At 37.0% G+C, this 16981-nt stretch overlaps 1 protein-coding gene across 2 annotated transcripts in view; it reads right to left on the bottom strand.

Annotated features, from left to right (window-relative positions):
• The window catches only part of SLC6A11 (solute carrier family 6 member 11), a 139029-nt gene that overhangs the window by 95285 nt on the left and 26763 nt on the right, over nucleotides 1–16981 (bottom strand). The gene's annotated exons all lie outside the window — the stretch shown is intronic.

Raw genomic sequence — 16981 nt, 5'->3', positions numbered from 1 at the left:
CCCGTGAATATTTTTTGAAATATCTTGAGCTTCCTAACCATGAGTTTTACTGATAAACAGCACTAGGAAGGAACCTTCAGGAGTGAGGCTCATACACATCTTCCAAGAGCTAGTAGTCATCTATTCAAATTGAAGAGATCCTTTCTACATTGTACCAGTCATATCTGACGACTTAGCCAACAAAAACATGTTTTTACTTCTGCTGATACTTCAGACACAATAAAAGTAGCAAGAAATCAAACAGTAAGCAAGATTTTTATTTAAAAAAAAAAACAACCAAAAAAACATCCCCATGCCAATTGGCTGGAAACCTTGAGTTGCTGTACTTCTGCATAAGACAATGTGAAGTGTGCTTGTAATCATTGACATAAAGTGACCGTTTCAGTAGTTTAGCTAATGTATGCAGCCAATTCACATTTTATTTTGGTATTTTCTGTTTTCAGAATTGCAGTGTAACACCAACATATTGCCTGAGAATTTTAAAAATCTTTGAATCATTAAAAATCAAAGTCTTTTAAAGAGATCTGTCATTTTCAAAATATATCCTTTATCAAGTTTGTTTTGTTTGATGCTTCACGTTAGAAAAACAAAAAAAAAGCATGATTTTTTTTCAGGTCTTACCAAATCCAACCTATCATCTTCACTATTTGTTTACATTTCAGCATGAAGTGTTTAAGCACCAGAATATCTACAGTTTTAGAGAAAGTACTGTATGCTGAATTCTTATAGCAGGCCTAGTATATTTACACAGACACTGTTACTGTAACTGCTCTATCACATAAATTACATACAACTACTAACTCAGCAAACAATCCTTTCTGTTGGCACACTGCTAGTTAACAATTAATTGCCTACAAGAAGATTCTTGCAGAGCAGGTGACTTGATGCTGCAGATGCTTCAACCATGTTCCATTTCTGTGCACAGCTGCTAAAAACTAACTTTGCTGCTTTGCTTTTGTCATTGTATTTTTAATCAGGTATTTATTTTTTTCATGTTGCAATACTTAAGTACTGTGGAAGCTCCTCTTACTAAAATACTTTCCTCACAGCTGTGAGAAATCAATGGACTGTTGACACCAGGCCAACACCTGTAGATTTATATTCTGGGATTCAGTCAAAATGGAACTTTGCTAGAAGACCTGATAAAACAAGTTGCTGTAAAACCTCAACCCATTACGTTCAGATATAGCAATATCTCCATGTTTTAGAAGACAAAATCACAATATTTACGTTTTACGACAGTTCATTAAGAACTACAGTTATATGCCAGATCTGGTGTGTGGACTGTACCTACTACCTTTTAATATAATACAATCCACAAGAGAGGTAAATAGAGAAGATATAAAGGCATAGTGAGATATAGAGAGATCACAAAGTCACAGGAAAAGAAGAAAGATTTTTTTTTTCCAGGAATAATTCCTTATGGAAAGGGAGGCTAGGCATCATTTTTTAACAGTTAGGCTCTGCTTCTTCTGAATATTGTTCTAGTCATCATATCCTGATGTCTAGAAGTGTTTAGTTAACCAGAATAAGAATACTGATACAATAATAGAATGGCCGTGGTTGAATAGGACCATAATGACCAGTTGAATAGGACCATAATGACCATCCAGTTTCAACCCTCCTGCTGCATGCAGGGTCATCAACCACTAGACCAGGCTACCCAGAGCCACATCCAGCCTGGCTTTGAATGCCTCCAGGCGCAGTGCATCCACAACCTCCTTGGGCAACCTGTTCCAGCGCGTCACCACCCTCTGAGTGAAAAAATCCCTCCTAATATCTAACCTAAATCTCCCCTGTCTCAGTTTAAAACCATTCCCCCTTGTCCTATCGCTATCCACCCTCGTGAATAATCAATCCCCCTCCTGTTTATACGCTCCCTTCAAGTATTGGAAGGCCACAATGAGGTCTCCCCAGAGCCTTCTCTTCTCCAAGCTAAACAAGCCCAGTTCCCTCAACCTTTCCTCATAGGAGAGGTGCTCCAACCTCTGATCATCTTGGTCACCCTCCTCTGGACCCATTCCAAGAGCTCTGTGTCTTTCTTGTACTGGGGGCCCCAGGCCTGGACACAGTACTCCAGATGGGGCCTCACAAGAGCTGAGTAGAGGAGGACAATCACCTTCCCCTCCCTGCTGGCCACTCCTCTTTTAATGCAGCCCAGAACATAGTTGGCCTTCCGGGCTGCCAGTGCACACTGCTGGCTCATGTCCAGCTTCTCGTCTACCAGGACCCCCAAGTCCTTCTCTGCAGGGCTGCTCTTAATGAGCTAATAATCACCAGTGGGTTAGTATCTACTCACTAGGTATCACATACTGTACGCGTCCCACTGAAGAAGGAAGTTTTTACTGGTAAAATCAAGATAGAATAATATATACTAAAGCATAAGGGCATAAGCGTTGTATTCACAAATATAGGTCTTCATTAGCCCCGGAACTTACAAGTATATGCTGCATTGTGTTATCAACTTCTTCACTTGCTACTGAGATTAAGTCAAGAAGAGAAAACTGAATAATGAGGAACACAAGAATTTGATCTGCAAAGGTATCCACAATCACAACCATTCAATTGTGTATTGAATAATGTCCTGCAGATAAATACTTTTTTTTTTTTGTAAGTTCATCATTTAAAAGCTTTTAGCACATTGAACCTCTGTTGTCTGCAATTCATTTCCTAGCAGGAAATTTTTAGGTAGTCCTATGTGGAGTCAGGAACTGGACCTGATGATCCTTGTGGGTCCTTTTCCAGCTTCTCCAGGATATTCTGTGATTCTAACTAAATTTCATTTGAATCAAGTCTTAAGCCAAGAGGTTGTCACAAAATAAGAATCAAACCTTACTTTGCAGACTCAATATAACATGTCCAAGAGATAAATTTCAAAGGCAGACTTTCCTCTTCTGATGATGTGTGACAGAATACGGGACTTATTTAGTTGTTTTCAGTTTAAAAGGGTCTCATGCACCTTAGACAATGACTGATAGAAAGATCTATGACCTATGGTAATTTATAGTAAAATACTATTTGAATTGCATGTTAGTTGTGCTTGCTTATATCAAGTGCACAGTTAATTTCATTCAGGCCACAATTCTACCCAAATATCATAAACTGAATACATGTTTTTTCACAACTACAAGAGCTTCCAGCCAATAAAACATAAGACTGGATACCACTGCTCTGCCACATTTGTTATACTCTGCAGCATAGTCACACAAGTCACCAGGCCATCAGCCAGACACAGGATAAACATTTCACTTCTCACCTGTAGTAATATGTAGACAACTCCTACAATGATGTATTATACTCCCAAGCAGCTACCTGAATCTTCTGTACTCAGAAACAGTTATTTTCAAAGCTTTACTATTCACATGAAGACAATAGAGACAGAGGCTTGCAAATTTCAGAGTGGATATTAGTGGACGTTAAGGGCTCTTTACCGGCTAGAACAGGAGTTTACAGCCACTCTCTAAGTCACTTTAAGTTTTTGTAAAATTTAACTGGTCTTCAGGGTTAGGCTGAGATAGCATTCTGGGATCCTTCTGTTATTACAGACCATAACACTAACTCATATTAACCTGGAAGCAACAAAGACAATTCCATCATCTGCATAAGTAGAGAGTCAAATAATCAGAAGCAGGTCACAGAAAAAAATCGCAAATCACACTAACATCAAACTAAGTTTGTAAAACTGAAGTGGAAAAAAAAAAACCAAGAGTAAGCACTATAATCAAATTAGCCAAAGCTAAGACAATATAGCTCTGTATCATATGGCTTTGTGACTATAACTGCATTTGTCTTTCCAGAAAATGAGACAGTTTTTCTCATTTCCAACAGAAAGTAGGAAATCTCAAATAGGATGTTTGCAGAATATTCCACCTTATCCAAGGTGGAAGAGCCCATCAATAATAGACAGACGGGTTTTAACTCAAAGGATTTCTTCCAACGTTTTTGTCTCTAAAATAAGCACCAAATGTTTAGAGCTGTTGACTCTTAGTGCAAGTAATTTCTCGTCCTTGGTTAACAATGCTAAAAGTGTATTAAATTTCAGATGCCTGTGTTAAAACCATTTTCAATTATAAAATTATTTCTATTTTAAGCCTGTTAAGAGTTTACCAGCTCAGTCCTGCATATGACAAGAGGCTCCAAACAAGGATCATTGCTTTTCCCTCCTATAGCTGAGCTAGTCAGCCCTCTAAGTTTGAGTTATGGTTCCATCTACTTTCAATAAAGATAATTCTAGGTTTTCATGTCTTCATAAAGGCAGATATAGTTTCTGAAGTGACTGCTTTCTACTGTTCAGCTCACATAGCTCAAAGGAGTAATAACGTATACTTATTTGCTGAAAGGTCAATAAATACACATCGTCAACTGGAGCTAATAAAGTGAGATTTTGTGAACAGAGATTTTAATATACAGATCGCTGTACTCCAAACATTACTACATGCCAAGAAACACAATGGGCTTTTTACACCAACGTTTACTGGAGCACTATGATTGTGTCAAAGCATATTAACCAGTGGAAGTGCTGTGACATTCTCCAGCTAGACATCCCTATTTAATTTTGTGTTGATTGTTACATGAGAGTGTTCATTCTGCTCTAATGTAGACATAATTTTTTAAACACACGGCTCCACATGATTTCTCAAATTATTTGCTTCAGTGCTACTTCACTAGCAGCATCCTGAAGTTTTATGTCCCCTTTTATTTTTCAAATCAGAATCCTAGCCAGACACAGAAAACAACCCATCTACAAGACCATTTGATTAAAACAAAATCTGGCTGCTGCCTAATGGCTTGCTCAGGAAGCATTTGGGTTGCATTAAAATGAAGAGGCCAAAGAAAGTTTCTGAGCTGCATTCAAAATCTGAAGTGAAAGGTCAAAATACGATAGTGAATGGCCCCTCATCTGTACAATGGCAGATTAAAAGCTTTCTGGAACTCCCTGTTACCACCTTCAAAGTTTACCATATTATTTTACTCCTAGCTTTAGTAGATATAAGTTACAGTTTCATATTAGCACAAATTAGCATTTAAGAAAAAAATACTGAAACGTGATTAGTTAACTGTAAGGAAACTCTAACACACATTATTAAGCTTCGTATTTTATATCATTTTTTCCACAAATATTTTCCTCTTAATGAAAATTACTATTTTGCAACACTTTATTTTTACATAGATATTAATATCAACTCTTGTCAAGTTGGTTAATAAATCTGAAAATCTATCCAAATCCACTATTTCCAACATACAAAACAATATTCTAATTCTTCACAGGAAGTTAATTCTCATTCTGGTTTTTCAACTATAAAGGAATTAAAATCATTAACACCAGTGGTAGACTTCTGTTCTCTAGTTTTACAAATAATGAGACATATTTAACCCCCACTCTGTTCTCCAGAGTGAGGGTAGAGAAAGCAGATAATGTATCTTAAATAAATGTTAGTATGAAATAATAATTAAAAAGTGTCATTATAATGTATTGATTCTGGACTTAAGAACATTTTTTCTCTCACATTAAAGAAGTTAGATGTTGATTCAATCTGAATTATCTTTTCAAAGTATCTTAAGAGCAGCTCATGATAAAATTTCCTTTCAATAAATGTCCATCCTTACACATTGACCCACCCCAAAAGCATGGAAAAAAAAATAGTTCCAAGCTCCACCCCCATTCTGAATTCACAATAAGTGAACGTACCTCCTTTTTTTCTCCACAACTTTAACTCTATCACCATAGCCATATTAACTAAATTCATTGCTTAAGTTAATTTCAAGTTTAAATACAAACATCTGTTAATTTATAGATAATTTTGCATATTGGTGTCAAGGCAGCATCTTTCCTGATATGTCATTTTTACGTGTCAGATTACTGACGTTAGGAAATATTTTAAATCTGCTCTAAAATTTGTACGTTTCATTAGAAGAGCATTATTTCGTTTTGTCAGAGAGATGATCAAGTTCTTGCCCCGGGTAGGCCAAAGCCATGTCCTGGAGAAACAAAATGGAAGGTTAGGTTTGAAATTAGCAATTAATTTCTTCACTTGAGGTTAGCTCAATATGTACTCACAAATACATAGAATTTCTGTATTCTATGGGAATGGGAAAGGATGTCAGCGTTCATAGTCTACATCTAGACTTGAATTCTGTGGCCACAGTTAAAATGAGCCTCCCATTTACACTTCTGCTATTTATTAATATTACCTAGTTTACAACAATATATTCCAGATTAGTCATTGCATTTGCACCAGATTCTAAATGTAACACATGGCTATTTACATATGGAAAAATTCTAGAGTCTTTCTACACTATTCTACGCTGTTTCTATGGGTGCTTTCTAAAGAATGAACTTCCTGTTATACTATGTTTACAACCATCAGCAATAAAATTTTACTATGTTCCAAGCTTGGGAGCTCTGCACCTAATTGCTGTGAGGAATGATTCATAGAGATGAACAAAATCTTGGCAGCTAAAAAAGAAACCAAGCCAAACTTGCCTGTTTTCATTACTGGCTATGAACTCTGACCAGATATGCTCTGATCTAATAAACCTTTCAAGGGAATCTGTGCAGACAGTAAATTGTGTCAAAAAATCAGGCACGCCTTGGTGCCCAAAGCTGAGTTTTTACATAGGTGTTCCGATGTTACCAGATATCAAAATGAAACTCAGATCGAAAAATCTCACCTAGGTAGAAATCAAATGTAGTAACAGAATTCTCCCTTTCTCAAAGTGAAATACAATTAGCAAGATGATGGAGAGAGGTAGCAGCAAGGATGCTCAGAAGAAAGAACCTCCCCACTCACAAGCATTCTGCACTCAGGTGAACAAGAAAAGCACAACTCACCCATTACCTTTTCCAGAGAATCTGCTAAAACCTCCTACTGCCTATGGGAGTTTAGAAAATGTATTCTATGACTGTTCTTTCAAAGAGGAGTTGAGATCTGTAATTAATAGCTAAATCTTCACGTAGTTTATTTTGAAAATGAATAGCTTCCTATTGTCAATTACTGCACGTAGACACAATGGAAAAGTATTCTTGTTTTCAAATGTATGGTTTGCAGCAATGAAATTAAAAGTTAACAGCCATTAAAACAGGTCATACCACTCCCATTCCCTTGAAAACTTCTCAGTGCAGTACAGACAGGTACCACAGGATGTATGGTAACAGCAGAAGTTACTTGCTACATGCTGCTGTTTAGCACTGCTCCAGCCATAGACCTTTTCTAAACAGCAGCCTTCCCTCAACCCCCTTCTACACTTGAGTGGTCACTATTATTTAGAAAATGGGCTTCTCAGCAGGAGAAGTATGACAACAAAACGCAGCCTTGGCTCAGCAACCCAGTGTTGTCAAAGCTGAATATTGGGCTGGAACAGGACTTGATATTCCTTAATACATTCATTAACTGTTTGACTTTTTCTACTTCCTAGGAAGACTAAAGTATCAATGCAAATCAGACAACCCTAGACCACCTAGGATTCTGCTACATCTGTTTACTAACGGAAATGTGCGTAAAAGTAGAAACCAGCCTCTTGCACGCTGACCGGAGCACATCCCATTCAATTAAACCAACTAAAAGTCATTAACATTCGCAAACACTTTTCTGGTAGGTACACTGCTTCTGGAATGCACTTTGTCTGCAGAGCTTTAGAACTGGCAGTTCCTGTGCCCAAACATCCCTACCTCCTGCTGAATTCCCAGGCTGAGAAGTTACTTCCATGTTTTTGCTTTTACAACCAAATAGTAATTATTCTACTTGTTTTTCAATGCTGCATATTTTGTTGTTGCTGTTATTCTTAATAACAATTTAAACTGAGCAACTACCTATCCACGGATTCCATCAACTAGAATGCAATAATGCCAGAGCTTCCACTGCCTTATGTTCACAGTATCACACTACAACACATTGTATATAAGTCACATAACTGGATCTGACAAAGTCAAAGGTTAAAAAAAAAAAACAAACAACAACAAAATATAGCATACTTTCACTCTGGCTATTTTCCTACATTATTTTCCAAGGGCTTTTCACAAAGACCATTATGAATTTATCAAATGCTCCAAAAACCAAATTACTTTGGGGCCTTGCTCTGGATAAGACCCATCTTTCCTTTGTGCATTTGCTAAGATCTTTCCCCAAGATACCACTAAATGCAGCCTCAGCCCTCTAAGGCTAGAGTACATACCTCACCTTAAACATTTAAGGAATACAAATGCCAAAAACTAATATTAACTAAATGAAAAATGTCTTGTTCTATAATAATTATCATAGATAACTATCTATTTTGAATGCTCACAGACAACAATTCCCACTGTAGTCTCTGGAGTTCCTGTGCTAAAACAAATAGAATGAGTTTCTACTGATAATTAATCCATGTCATATTTTATCGCTTCTACTGTCGCTGAACATTGAAAATATTACTTGCTTCATCCTGCACCAGAAACGAATGATTAAATATTTATGCAAGACCAAAAGCCAACTACTCAAAAACATGTCTTCTGGCATACCCAATAACAAACTGAGTTTTTCCTACACATTAGTTCCAATGACAAGCAAGGAGGTCCTAGGGTTGGTTTACATGGTTATACTAAAATCATAACATATACTGACTTATCAGACTACTGTAGCCTAAAGGTGTTTGGTCTGCTTATGACAAGTATGTGTTGTGCAAATACTACTGAGGAAAAAAAGGAAATATTTTTCCTTTTACAATAATATCACTATCGATTTCAAATTCCATAGGGTTAAGTTCAGACCAAAAGTTCACATCTAAAGTTTGTATTGCAAAGCAAAGTTCAAAGCGTTTAGCTGAATGAAGCTGGAATTTCCTAAGGTACTTTCAAATCCATTGCAAGGGGAGTCCTGAAGCACAAAGTATCAACTGCCAGGAAACAGTTACAATATCTATACAGCGACAGAGAACACAAAAAATGAGCTCATGCCTATGTGCAATAAAAAATGAGAGATATCCTAACTCTGTTGCCAGCCTGTGTATATATATAAAAAAAAATGTCAGACTCTCTTGAAAAGCCAGATGGACAGTAAGTTGTCAAACTGCAAGTTTTCTTCTACCTATAACATCAGGAATGCTCCATTAAGTGATTAAAGAAAGTAATAAGAGAGCCCATCTGGCTTATTAGCTTAGAAAGCTAAAAACAGAAGGGCCTTCCCAAAAGAGCTACCCAAGCAAATATAGGTACAAATTGTAAACAAACTCATCATAGCATTGAACAGAAAAATCATTTCAGAGATATATGAATTCATGCATCATAGTTCTCTGGAGAAACATTTCTTAAGCCATGCTGTATTTACCTATAAATGACAATTTGTTACTAAATACCAACTGTTATACTGTTACATAACCTCAACAAACTTCATCTGCGTTCCAAAGAAGTAATGGGTTTCTTCAAGAACATTTTCACTAATCATAAAAAAAATTGTATTTTTATAAGCAAATTTAAACTAACTTGTTGGCATTGTGGTTCATGAGTAAAGAAGATAGAGGTATTTTACTCCTACCAGGATAAAATAGCCAGAACTGTCTTACTTCTCAACCATAACATTGCTAGATCAAAAACGTCAAACCACCACATTCAAATTATGATACATATATATTCTAAGCATTCCTGAAGCATCCTTTGATTGAAGGACTAAGCTTTACAGACTTTAATCTTTCCTGCTTTACTTCCAGACGAAGCATCTTATTTTCTTGTGGTTTGACAAAGAAAGTCCATAACTATTACATAATAAATATGCTAATCCTTGTACTACTTGCTAGGTCAAGTGACTGGGGGTTCTCAGAAGTTGGAAGTAGCAGCAATCTCTTCCTGACTGATAAGTTACCTAATCCATTAGGAAAACAAAAAATGGTAAGCCAAACAGCAAAAAGTGGACAGTATAAATTGAGACCAACACTATAGACTAAAATGTATAGGAATGAATGCCGGGAATGAGAGGCTGTCTAATGCCATTAAAAAATGGAACAGTGATAATGTCAGGATCTGTGGTGACTCTGACATGTTAGCAGAAGATGAAAACTCAAGACAAGAGGAGATCCAGACTGTCAGCATGACACATTAATGCTGGAGGGGATTTCTAGATGACTAAATAAACAAGTGAGACCACGTTAAAGAGTCTGCAGCAGAACAAGAATGTCAGCTAGCAGGTGGAAACCTCATATCCTATTCTACCTCTCCAAGGTAATCAACAGCTAGCCATTGTGTGCAAAGGCCTGATGGAAATAAAACAAGGCTCTCAGAAACCTCAGGGACAGCTCCACACAACAGACTGTCAGCAGTCAAAGCTGCTGGAGACACCTATGAGTTCTGAAATGCACAGTTTGAAAAGGGACATTCCTGCTCCAGAGGGTTTACATGCACAGTGAAGAGGCAAGATCATCAGTGAACTATTAAACCATGGATGTCTAACCTTTTGGATTGCCTGGGCCACAAAAAGCAAAGAGGAATTGTGTTGGGCCATATATTAATTAACTATATTATAATTTATATAAATGTTAATGATACTGTTAATTAAACAAAATATTTTTATTTAAAAGAGGGCAACAAAAAGAAAATTAGCAGGCTGTGCAATTAAAGCTAATACTATTGCCCAAGATTAGAATATGACAGTTATTTCATTTGATGCTTTAGAAACTTAGCTTTTTCCTGCTGAAGTACAAGAAAAGAAAGAATTTTATTTCCTGTATTCCTCTGGGACAGCTGTGAAGTTAATCTTACTAATGCTGAGCAAGATGTGATGGATATTCTAAGCCCAAACATTTCTTGCAATGCTCTCAAACTCATGCATATTTGAGTAGCTTGTTGAGCTTTACGTATAGTTATTCTCCAGCCTAAACTGCGTCAAACTCATTTCTCCACAGGATAGTAAGTGGCCATTTTTGTACAATGAAAATAATTTGATCCATTTGTAATTTAATTCTGTGAAATTTAATTTCACGTATCTACAGAGTTAAGTTTATTTGTGATTACAGCAGAATGTTTGTGTGATTTGCTTATTCTTTGGTAATATTCTTCTCATTTTTACTCAAAAGTTACTTCAGATGTACAGCAATTCTTAATAAAAGCAGATATTTTATTAATAATATATGAATCTACATTTATATACAGCTCTTTTATATAGACTTACAGATAGATATAGCATGCTAAGAACTTGCAATATGTGGATAAAGTTTTCTTTACTTGAAAAAATGGAATTTTTTTTTTTTAATGTGGTTGTATGTAACAACTGTTCACTGAGGATTCACTAAGCACTGTGGCTATTAGGACACAAATATTCCAAGTATCTGGTTGAGATATCATACCAAATCAAGTTGCTTGGGCAAATTTCGGTGAGGTATATAAGACAAGTTGAATCATATAACTTGGATGATGAATACTTCATGAAATACAGTGAACCCTTGGCTATTTATAATAGAATGCAGTCTAGATCTGTGACATCTGTTAAACTGTGGGAGAGATTTTTAATACTTCATTTGTAATTTCATATCACTACAGAAAAATTCCTAAGTTCTGTTGCTAGCAATAAAGGACATGCAATAACCAACATTATAACATTCTTTTCAAGCTGTAATTTTCTCTGCAACCAAAAAACAGTGGCTGAAATTAAGAGCAGGCCACTGGAAGACGAGACTGACCCATTAAGATTTTCTTTTTAAAGGAGAATTTAGACAAAGATTTGAACAAGTTAAGAAAGCATAACTTGGTATGGACAATACCCTATCACAGATAAATATTTGTGGGAGAAAAACAAATGTATATGAGATTCTGTTCAGCTTCAATCAGACAACACATCACTAAATCTGGTGGTAATGCTACCATCAGTTTTAACGAGGGAAATCAGGCCACCATTGATTGCTTCAGAAATCCACTGTAGTAACATCAGCCTGTCTGCAATAAGAAGCAGTAACCACCTCAAGGACATGGAAGTAAATCATGAGTTATTATAAACCAAAGCCCAGTTAAATGCTTGCACAACTGAGAGAACTGGCAGTCTCATTTCATATGTACTCTTTTGAACATTAATATACTGCTCTAAAATATTAATCACATTGCACATTATTTTACCTGAAGCTTCTGCACTGAATCTCAAATAATACTGGCCTCAGCCTGGGTTTGAGTGAGCAGGTTCTTTATCTGGTATTACAATTATCTTAAAAAAAAAGAAAAATATATTTTTAAAAGTTTCGACCTTTAATTATTTCATTTTCTTGTGTTATTTTTCTGAAATGGATGGAGCTCCTTTTAAATATTCACTGTTACAGTAACATTTCAAAAAGTGTTCATACCGGGTGCTGGTGTTCAAAACAGCCTAATTCTTATTTTATAAACAGTGAACTGAAAAAAGAACCACCAGCTCCTCAGTAGCACCCAGACTTAAATGGATCAATTTACATGCAACATTTTTCATTAACAGATTATTTTGGTCTGGATGTGAGCATTTCGCTTTATCATTATTTTGTAAAACAATGAAACTAAACCACCAACACTGAGAGCCTAGAGTACTTCTCAGAGATTTCCCCCTGGGACTAAGGAATAGGAGAATCTGGGTGCAGAACTACTCTACCATTGCAGTAAGTGCATTTACTGACCTTTCACAGATACGTAAAAGTTAACATTTCTTCTCCAGTTTTTTTTCCACTGAAAGACCTGACACTGTGAAGATATACATATACTTCAACATGGTTCCATTCCATCTTTGATTATGAGAACCCCAAACCACAAAGGGATTCTCTAGAAGTAAAAACAAGAGGTGAAGAGCAGCACGCAACTAGAAATTAGACTGCATTTAAATATAGACAAGGATAAGGAGTGTTTTCTTTCACAGAATTCTCAGGAACACAAAGCAGTACGTAGCAGTCTTTTGAGAAACAATTTAAATACACCACCGAGCACGAGAAGGTTTGAAATTAATAAGAATTTATCTATATCATGAAAATAATCACACCTCACTGAACCTCACTGAGAAGATATTTTGTGTAGATTTACGTATCTTGCAATATTCCTCAAAGAATAACCTGACCTTTCAATGTAGAAAGCTTGGAGATCAAAAGTCACATTTTTTAATTTCAACGCATCTTAGAAATAATGAGTCATTGAGACAGGAAATGACAAAAGTTGTTGAGTGCATTCAGTAAGACAAGGGAATTATTGCTTAGTGTTGGTATGAATACCCGCACTATAGAAATATTCAGTCTCAGTGTTTTAAAAGCAGCATTAAACCTTGATTCTTCTCTAGTAATTAGTGATGTGTCTGCTTGTGTTCAAGCTTAATGTTCAGTGACAAGCTTGTATTATTACAGATAATGTGAATATTGAAAGACACTGCCTAAAACAAATAAAAAATATTAAAGAAAAAGAAATGATTGGTAATAATTAGAAGCATCCATTCAGTGCTTCAAAATAAAGCTTATTAGCATTGTTCATAATGTCTAGGCCATTATCCCAGTCTAGTCAACGGCTTTTTTTTTTATAGAACAGAATGAAGGAATTACATTATTTGCAATCATTTTGGTAAAAAAAAATTTGCCACACCGTTTATAGACACCTGTTAAGATGAACATCTTGAAGGAAAGTCTGAAGCTGAACAGCAAAGTTATTCTTTGACAAGAAGTTACAGCTACATTAATCTTTATATGTTTTCTCCCCGTCATCTCTTCTTTCTAGAAAGAAGAAATGGTGCAGCTTCACAGGGAGCCAGTACATCATGTAGTTATATTTTAGAGATAGGCCATGCAAAAGAAAAAAGCTAGCTACCTGATGTGTAGTTATTTTTAGAAGCTGAACATATCACCAGAAGAGTCTGTTCTGCATTCCCAGAGCCAAGACAATATGTCACTCTCAGACTGGATGCATTTCTGAAGCCTGCAGGCAAGGATCCACTAGTGACAGTGCATAGCAGCACAGAAACTGAACAGGAGAGCTACAGTGGAAGTACAAAATGACTACAGAGAGGCAGAAAACATGCTGACGAAAAAAATAACTGTTGAAATGTACTACTTTATAATCATTCCTGTCCTCATCAAGAAAAGCAGGATGGGAATAAAGTACTAGCCAGATCACTGAGATAAAGGTAGAGAAGATCAACTTAGTACAGGAGCAGAAGCCAAAATACAATTTGTCCTCTGAGCAGGAAAAGCAGCAACTATCTAGAGGATAGGTGGCTAGTAACATTGGAAAGGCATTAAAGAAAAGGAACTCTTAACTACTAGAGGACCTTGAATTCACATTACAAATCAGGCACTGAGAATGGTGCCCAGTGTGTAATTAAAATCTTGATTCTACAGGGAGCAACACTGCTTAGAGTATAGCAATGATGCATTAATGCTACCACTAAGACACCACTTGTAGCCTCAGCCTAAATTTGCACCTTATGTCCCATCACAACCCCAAATAAAATGAATTGCTCATGTAGATGCACCCATAAACCTCCTATGGGACCTTCAGAATGCTATTTCCCTCCTGCGCCCTCGAGATTTTGCTTTAGATCTAGGTCCTGCCAGGAGCAAACCCTTTCCCTCTGTGCGTGCCTCCCAGACTCACAGCCCCAGACATGGAGTACACAGTTCTTTCAGGGAAGAATCATCCCACTCTCAGCAGAAGCTCACCCTGACCTGGAGGGTAGTAGATGAGGCTGTCTGAGCACACATTCTGTGCTGCTGTCTCTGAACTGCAAACAAGCACATTAAAGTTGTATCATTTTGCTGCAAGATGAAAAGTGGGAAGCTCATTTAGCATAAAATATTGATACTGAGCAAAATTAACCACAGCAGTAAAAAAAAAAGTGAAGAAAAATTGTTCAGCTGTCTGTTCTACCCATACCGGTAGTTTTAAATCAGTCTGGAATTGCTTACTTATGAAAATAATCTTGATATAACCGGTAGTGCAACGATGTGGAGAAATAATTCACATCATACCACAGAATGGTTGAGTTTGGAAGGGACCTCTGGAGGTCATCTCATTCACTCCCCCTCCCATTCGTTCCAACTCAAACAGGGCCACCTAGAGCAGATTGACCAGATCCACGTCTTTTAAATATCTCCAAGGAATGTTAACAAAAACGTTACGTTGTTACATTAAACAGCAAGAGTTATATGAGGAGGATTAGGATGAAAGTAGGGGAACAATGTCATTCCATATCAAAAACAACCATTCCTGTTTTCAAGCCTTCAAGTCCTGTAGTTTCAGCATCTTTAGTATCAGTGCTCTAGTGTACAAAGCACAGGATGGGAGGCTAGTTATCACCTCATCCACTCCATAAAACCATATTAAATAACAACATTCTTGGCCACCTTCCCATAATGAGTAAGAACTCTGGTTTATTATGTACTTAATTAACAAGTCTATTATTTTCTGTCTCTGATTAAGACAGTTATATGTGTAATTGCTTCCTACAGCTTTAGCTCTGGCAGGTTTGTTGTTTTAAAACTGGCAGCCAGGATCTCCCATCTCCTCATTTACCTCAGAGATTCAGACCCATCCTTGAGCTATTTGAAATTATACACACACAAAGTGCGTAGCTCTATGTATTACATCCTATCCTTATCTATTTGTTGTCATGAAACTCACAAAAATATAACATTTTAGCTTCTCACCTCGAGGTTAAACTTGCTTGAATTTACTAAATGTGTTTAAAGCTATTGACAAAATGATTGGCAGGCAGACCTATCTAACATGACTGTACAAACCTACTCTTCTTTGGAAGCCATACAAGAACAACCAAAATCATAACGCCTGTCAGCAGCATTTGCTGAATTGCTGCTCTTCTGGCACCATCTGTAGCATGCTGCTTGCAAGACAAGTATTCCAATGAGCAATAAAAGATAATTTACTTACTATCCTCCAAACAAGGGTAGTTCACTTTGTGTGCTGATAGGAGTTCTTCCTCTGCTAACCTCTGGCTCTATGTTAGCTGTTTATGCACAGCACAGCTTCCAGCACATTAAAGAACCTTAAAATGAACAATCATACCCCTATACATACAAATATCATTAGGTTTTGTCTCTTGGCTGATGTTTAGATCTCAGTGGCCACACAGCCTTTCTGGAGAGGACCATCTTCCATTTCACACCATGGCAAACCACTTATCAGAGGTATGGTGCATTAAGAGATCAGATCGTCTCAAATTCTAGAAACATTACAAACAACAAAAGATCTCTCACAAAAACCATAGGCAAGCCTTGGTAGTGCTTACCACCACCTACGGCAGCAGAATTCCAGTGAACACACCTAGAACTTCAAATTTAGCAAGGAACTCAAGCATTAGTTAAAAGTACTATAAAAATTAAGTATCTGTTGGCCTTATTCATACACGTAGTGAAATCTCAGTGGGTCTTCCTTGAAGGGGCTGATTTTACCCAATATTCAGTAGCATATAGTGACCCAAAAGGCCCTCAGTCCCTTCTTTGACATCTGCAGTGGGACACCAGACTAGGAAATCCAACATTTTCAATTTTAATGCTCGAAAGAGTGACGACCCATCGTTTATCTAGTCAGACTAGGATACTTGCTTGGATTTTGATGAATTACATAATAACTATCATCAAACAGAGGATGCTTCATAAAAAAGAAAACACAGGCAGAAGCTATTATGTAGCAGTAAGTACTGATAATTAAGTATCACCCATTCTTCCCTTTATTTTGCAAAGCTGCTCGCAGAATACCAATCGGAATTCCCAAGCTAAGCACCACAGGGCCGAGCCCTCCTCTTTTGACCAGCTGACCTAATTTGCCTCCTCCGTTAGCATAGTTCTACTGACACAACCCCCACGAGGCATTCACTTGCCTTTATTAAGCTGAATTAGGGCAAAAACCACCACAATCCATACAAGTTATATTTTCTCGTCAGGATAAACGCGCCTGAACAGTTGCTTGCCACACGCAGGAGCGTGCAGAGAAACGGCAGACCGTTCACCACTTAACACCTGGTTTTGTGCGCTAACACCGGCTTCCTCCCCACACCCCTCACGCGAGCTGCTC

Source organism: Numida meleagris, chromosome 11 (genome assembly GCF_002078875.1).
Source record: "Numida meleagris isolate 19003 breed g44 Domestic line chromosome 11, NumMel1.0, whole genome shotgun sequence".
Classification (NCBI taxonomy): Eukaryota; Metazoa; Chordata; class Aves; order Galliformes; family Numididae; genus Numida; species Numida meleagris.
This window is presented reverse-complemented; position numbering and strand designations above follow the sequence as displayed.